This window comes from Pogona vitticeps, chromosome 4 (assembly GCF_051106095.1).
Source record: "Pogona vitticeps strain Pit_001003342236 chromosome 4, PviZW2.1, whole genome shotgun sequence".
Lineage (NCBI taxonomy): Eukaryota > Metazoa > Chordata > Lepidosauria > Squamata > Agamidae > Pogona > Pogona vitticeps.
Genome location: NC_135786.1, coordinates 200,218,165 through 200,224,885, shown reverse-complemented (window position 1 = coordinate 200,224,885; position 6,721 = coordinate 200,218,165).

Sequence of the window (6,721 nt, the reverse complement as noted above, 5' to 3'; positions counted from 1 at the left end):
TTTCCAAAATAATTGTCTTTAGTCTATGCCTTTTCTTTTTGAAATGCATAAAGATCACCATCATTTGCTTGTCATAATTGAGAAAGCAGTAGATTTCACGGCTGCAGTTGTGTCATGGGACATAAGTATAGCCTGTATATTGAAACCTGGTCACTGCCATATATAGGAGGAGCTGTTCTTTTTTTGGAAGCAAAATTCAAGCACGGATATGATCTTCAAACTGTTCTCTTTGTTAGCAAAAGCTGAAGATGTAGATTCTGTTGTATAGTACAGTGGCCCCAACCTTTTCCCAACTGTGGACCGGTTTGGGGCTGTGTGGTACACTTGTGGGGTCGTGCTGCGCCTGCAGGGGTGTGTGGTGTGCTCGTGCATGGTGTGCTCGCGGGAGGGCAGGAGATCTGTCTCCGTGGCCTGGTCTTGCCTAGGCCACGGACTGCTGCTGGGTTGCGGACTGGGGGTTGGGGACCCTTGGTATAGTAAATGAGATTTAATTCAACTTAGCTGTAACCCCGCAACTCTCAGGCATCTAACAGGTGGCATCAAATACTGTTTGCTTTCTCAGCTACCTTGTCATCTGATGACAAACATGTGTGCAATTTGTTAATAGTTCTAGATCTCTGGTGTCCACAGTTGAATTGTTTCTCCCAAGCTCCTTGTATACTCTTTGTACCCATTGATAACATTATTATTTTCCCTTTTGGACAGGAATGAAGTCCTGGTTTTATTGCTGTACAAGGAGAAGCATACTTGGTGACAGACTAACTCAGTCTGTCATCAAATACAGTGGTGCCTCGACTTACGAATGTCCCGACATATGGCCATTTGGAGTTATGACCAGCTGTGGCTGCAAAATTTTGCTTTGACTTGCGGCCAGAGCTTTGAGTTATAACCAAAAAAGGCGGGGAATTCAAATTGCTAACCGTTAGTAGGTGAAGAGGCTGCTTCTTTGTAGCTCTTTCGCCCCAACGGTTAGAAGGCAATCGGAAGAGGGTTCGGACTGCCTGGTAAGGAAAGGTGCTGCTTTCTGCTTTTTAAAAACTATTCTGGGTGGGTTTTGCAGCATGATTTTGGGCTGGGTGGTGGGATTATGTTTCTATGCTGTGATGGGTCTTGGGGGTTGCTTTTTTGGGTTTTTTCCCCCATTTCTGATAGGTCTTGTGGGGTTAGTTTGCTTTATGGATTCCCCCCATTTTCTACGGGTCTTGGGGGGGTTGTTTGCTTTTTGGGTCATCCCCCCCAGTGGGTCTTGTGGGGTTTGCTTGCTTTCTGCTTTGCTTTTTTTGCATTTCCGATGGATCTTGCATGGTTTGCTTGCTTTCTGCTTTGCTCTTTTTGCATTTCTGATAGGTCTTGCACTGTTTACTTGCCTTCCGCTTTCCTTTTTTTTTTTTTTTTTGCATTTCCAAAGGGTCTTGCACGGTTTGTTTGCTTTTCTCCCCCCCCCCCCACTTCGGCTGGAATGGAGTAATTGGGTTTCTGATGGGTCTTGAGGTGTTTTTTTTCTTCAGCTGGAATGGATTAATTGCATTTCAGTGCATTCCTATGGAAAATGGTGCTTCGACTTATGACCATTTCAAGTTACAACCATCTTCCAGAATGGATTAAGTTCGTAAGTCGAGGCACCACTGTATGCTTTTCCTTGTATAACATTGCCGAAATACGGCCCTTCCTCACAACTAAATCAGTAGAAAGTAAGGTTCACACACTGATATCTCACATTCACTACTCCAGCTATCTTTAATTTTGGTTTCTCTTTTACCACATCCAAGCGATAGGCGTTTTCATTACAGTGCAAACAAATTAGAACAATTATTTTCACCCCATTTAATATGAATTTTAAAATTACCAGCTTTTGCCCCCATTTTTTTCCTTCACTTGGAAACTCCTCAGTACAGGAAGCTTTTCTCTTGTACTTCATAATGTGTCATGTGTGTTGATGGGGCTTTTGTATGGCATAATAATACCACACATTAGTGATCCAATTCAGAAACCTCAGTGCCTGCATTGTGGAAATGACTATCACTTCAGTTAATGGAATACAATATTTACTTTGCAGGTTAAGCTGCAGAAGTAAATTGGGATCTACTTTTGCAGCGGCTCATTTGGGCATTGGGGATCCTATGTACCACTGATACTGAATGTGTAGCTGAGAAAACTCCATTTCAGAATATAAAATGAAGAACAGGCAGGGACAGAACTAAGTAGTTGTCAGAAGCCTGACTGTGCACACAATGGCAGCATTTTTAAAAAGATGGTTCCAGCTTGGTTTGTGAATTCTGAATCTTTAGTGTGGAGGAGAAGAGTCACCATGAGTGTGTGTGTGTGTGTGTGGGGGGGGGGTAAACTTTTAAGTGGCCTTGAAGATTTACTTTTATTTAGTATGCAGGCAAGCTGGAGGCACTCCATTGCCTCATAAACGAATTGTATGGTCCAGTGTGCCTTACTCCTGAATAATATGATGGTAACCTAATCCTTAAGGCATGTTCCAAATGCATCTGTATTTAAGCAGGGGACATAGTCCGTCATTCTTATTTATTACCCATTATACTTTAAGGGAAAAGTCACATCTATTCATTATAGTTCTAGTAGTGGTTTTTATTCAGTAAGAATGGTACAGTTTCTTCTTTTGTAAAAGAAGCAACAAATAGACGTGTTATTAAATGGATTAATGTTCTGCATGTATTTGTCAAAAAAACTAAAATATTTCTTGAAGAGGTGACTTTGAAAAATCTTTCTCACAACATTACAGATCATTGTTATTATGTGTGAGTACTTGCTTTGTGCCAGAGGATGTTAGCAGATACAAGACTGAGTTTTTGTTCCAAATACCTGCTCTTGGAAAATTGAAACTTTATTGCAAAACATTTTGATAATTTTCTTTAAAAGCTTAGAGAGGTTTCACTCTCTCCTGGTTATTCTGTAATCTATAATAAGTTTGTACCTAAGCAACTGACAGCAAAGTGTGGTTAAATATTGAATCCATTTCTTTTCAGTTTTACATTGTATGAAGAAGTAAGTTTTATTATATTCAGCAACTATTCACCTCCAATTCTGTGGGCCAAGTTTGCAGTTCTATAGAAAATGTCTATAGAGAATGTCTTAGAGTAATATATCTTAATCTTTGTGTTTGTATCTTTTGTTTGTCTTCAGATTGTGATGATGGTTTGGTTATGTTTATTCAGTGGTGGTTCTACTTGAAGGAAAAGTAGGAAAAACAGTCCCTATTAAATACTGCAGATCTGGGTTCGGGTGGGAGAATTTCTGAAACAAATGTTCAAACTTAGCAGAGTCTACCTCTGTTAAAATGCAGCAACAACATATTTGTCTATGGTACTTATTAAGAGAATTGCCAGAGATGCTAAGCTGGAAGGTATGTTTTATTCTTTGAACTAATCTAAAAGGAATATATTGGCTGAAAGTTACTACCAGAGTAGGCACATTCTATCAGTGGAGATTTTTTGAATAAACTCTTATAAGTTCCACTGATTATTGGGCCCTACTGTAGTGGCAACTTTCCACCACATTCCTGCCAGTGTGTTCCAGAATGTGCTAGGGATCATGAAATGGGAATGTCTGAAAAAAGAGCCAAGGGACTACCATTCTTTAATAGTGAATAACAAGGTATTGATAATTTCTGTGAATGTTTTCAAGGAAACCCACCTCCCTACTCACCCAGAAGCTGGTTTGTTTCCACTAACCAGAGTTCAAAAGATTAACCATAGCTTGTCTGTCTCAGAAGATCTGGCAAGCAAAATGGGAGGGAAAGCTTCTAAACGTTCATGGCCAAGCCAAAAGAGGAAGAGCAGGGAGTGCGTGAAACAGAGGCGCACAGCTTGTTTTTGTAATGTTAAAGTGTGGTTTAGTAGTGCACCGAAGTTAGTTGAATGTGCCTATAGGTGAATGTAAGAACACACTCTTAACACTGCAATCTTGTCTCCATTTATATGGGAGTAAATCTCATTGAACACAGTAGTACTTACTTTGATGCAAATGTGCAGCAAATAGCTTGACAGTTCTTTGTAAAATAAAGTGTACATCATATTGCATAATGTTTTTTTTCTCACTGTAGCTTTACAAATGCAATATTTATTATTTTAAATTCATAATCATTATATGAATAAATAAAAATGTATTCAGTGAATGTTTAATTAAAAAATTGTTAGATTGTCACAGATGCAAATTAAGGTTTCACAACTGATTTTCTCTATGAAGAAAGCCTGAGAATTCTGTACATCTTTAATTAAAAACAAAACAGCATTTCGGGTTTTACTTTTACCTTGTTTAGTCATGAAAATTCATACCTGTTGTCTTCTTGAATATACACTAGATGGCACCATAGAGATGTTATTGTGTAAATGTCATTCTCTTAGAGGTAGATAACCAGTTACAGAATTACACTGTAGTTTTGTCTTTGGAAGAATGATCATTTATGCTGGTACTTTGCAGTAAGTAGATAAATGCCAGCATGAGTCTAAATTGAAAGACCACCTATTTTTTAAGGTACACTAGAAGATTCTTCATTTTTAAAAGTATTAGAATATGAGAGAAGCAGCCATGTTAATATGTCACAATATCATCAGATGTTCCCTTAAAGATTAAGTGCAAAATACTTTGTTCTTGGATTTTATTTTTTTCCTACGTCCTTGAGGTGACAAGTACACACACAAAATGTGCAATTTAATTGGTTTGAGCTCTGATCCTTCTTTGACATGCGTAATAAACATCACTAATGTGAAAATAGTAGCCAATGTTTATTAGTAAATGCATTGTCTAAAACAAAAATCATTGATCTCAAGATGTCATAACAGAAATCTGTGTCAGCAAATAATTTGGAAAGTAAGCAAAACATTTGAATATCGCACATTTTGAATTTAGGTGCTATTAAAAATGTTATAATACCTGTGAACCGAGCAGATGCGGGGGGGGGGAGGAAAGAAGTTCTTGAGATCCACTCCTGTGTAGTTTCCATTTAAATGAATGGTACTTGTGCCAGATCAAATTGTGTTCTTGCACTACTTTGATTTCTTTCTGAGTGAGGCCATACACTAGATAACCTAGTAGATCCTTGCCCAGATGTAATTTTTAAATTATTATTATTATTATTATTTTGTAATGAGATTTAACGTCTGGGGCATCATCTTAACTGAGGGCTTGGACACATCTCTGCTTGCCAGATGTGCTTGGACTCCAGCCCCAAGGAGTCTGGCAACCACGAGGCATGTGGGGAGTAGTTGTTTTTCAACATGTAGAAGGTTGAGAGTTCCCTGTTCCTGAAAGCAGCTATATTGGGGGTGGGGGGTCCTTCTGAGGTCAGCTTCTAAAATGCTGCCCTGAACTCCACCAAATATTTCTGAAAGAGGCAATCCTCTCCCTGTTTTAGACCACATGTGATTACTGTTAAGGTGTGTTCCTGTGTAAATCTGGGTACACATGCAGGTAATTATTTTTGCAAAGGATTAATTGTCCTATGGGCTGAAATACATATCAGAACAACACAAACTTCTTGGTTTGAAAAGGGATGGGCGGGAGGTATTTGTATGTGTTTGGGACCTTTTGACTGGTTTTTGTGTTTAAATACAAGATATAATTATGATTTAATTGCTGCAGGTGGCCCTAAATGATGGCTGAGCCCTAAAAAAAGACTAGATACAAATCTTTATATGATGGAAGCAAGTAATCAGACCTAATATTCTTCTGCTCTCTAAACTAATCCTGAAATATGCACTGATGAACCCTGGCATGTTCTAAATCTTGTCTGTCTTCAATCTTTGTCCCTGAATCTCTAGACTTAGTGATTACTAACTCTCATGGTGTCTTTAATAGCAGCTGTGTCTACAAACAACATTCAATGGTTCTGACTGTTTTGCCTTCTGATTTCCACAAATGAAGTCAAGGAAAAAGCAGAGGAACCAAGTCAGGCTTTTGTTTCCTCATCAACTTACAAACTTAAAAATGGCACTGTGGAACCCCTTGATGATGAGATTGCCTTTTTCAGAAGCTTGCACAGACTTCTTTACCTTTTTTTTTTGGTTCACTTCTTGGTAAAAGTGCTACTTATCCTGATAAAAATGTTACCACAACATGAATTGAAAAGAAGGATGAAAGATAACCATGTGATGAGTTAAAGGTGGCACATTAGGGCTTTTGACTGAAAACCTGGTTTTGAGCAGCAGATATGAGTATAGGAGAAGTGTGGGCATTTTTAAGACCTGTGGATCATTTCATGTAATTTCAAATGTATCATTGATACATTTGCAAGGCACCGTTAGTAATGTTAATTCAGTTCTTTTCTATGTGGCAAGGACAGCCAGCTTGAAATGGAAAAGGCGCTGAGCTTTTTAGTTCCATCTGCTATTTTTTGATAGCCTTCCCCCCTCCCCCGATCTCACTGCAGTTACTTAGTGACTCAATCCTGACTCAGCCTCAAAAGATACCAAGACCAGATTTTGTTGTCTTTGATTTCTTTGCTTCAATATTATTAATTTTGTGATTTGTAAAATTTCAAGTTTAGCACTGTAATGTGCCATTTGTATAAATGGTTGTTTTAATGAAATGTCTTGCATCATGTAAGATTCCAGATTTCCCTCCCCCACCAAACTATTTTGCCTGTCTTCCTAGTTATCAAGTACTGGGTCAGGGCTATAGCTTTTCAGCTGACTAGACAAGGCTATTTGGCCAGCTCAGCGTGGTTAAACTACCATGCTGAGTTGGGCCAACTGCC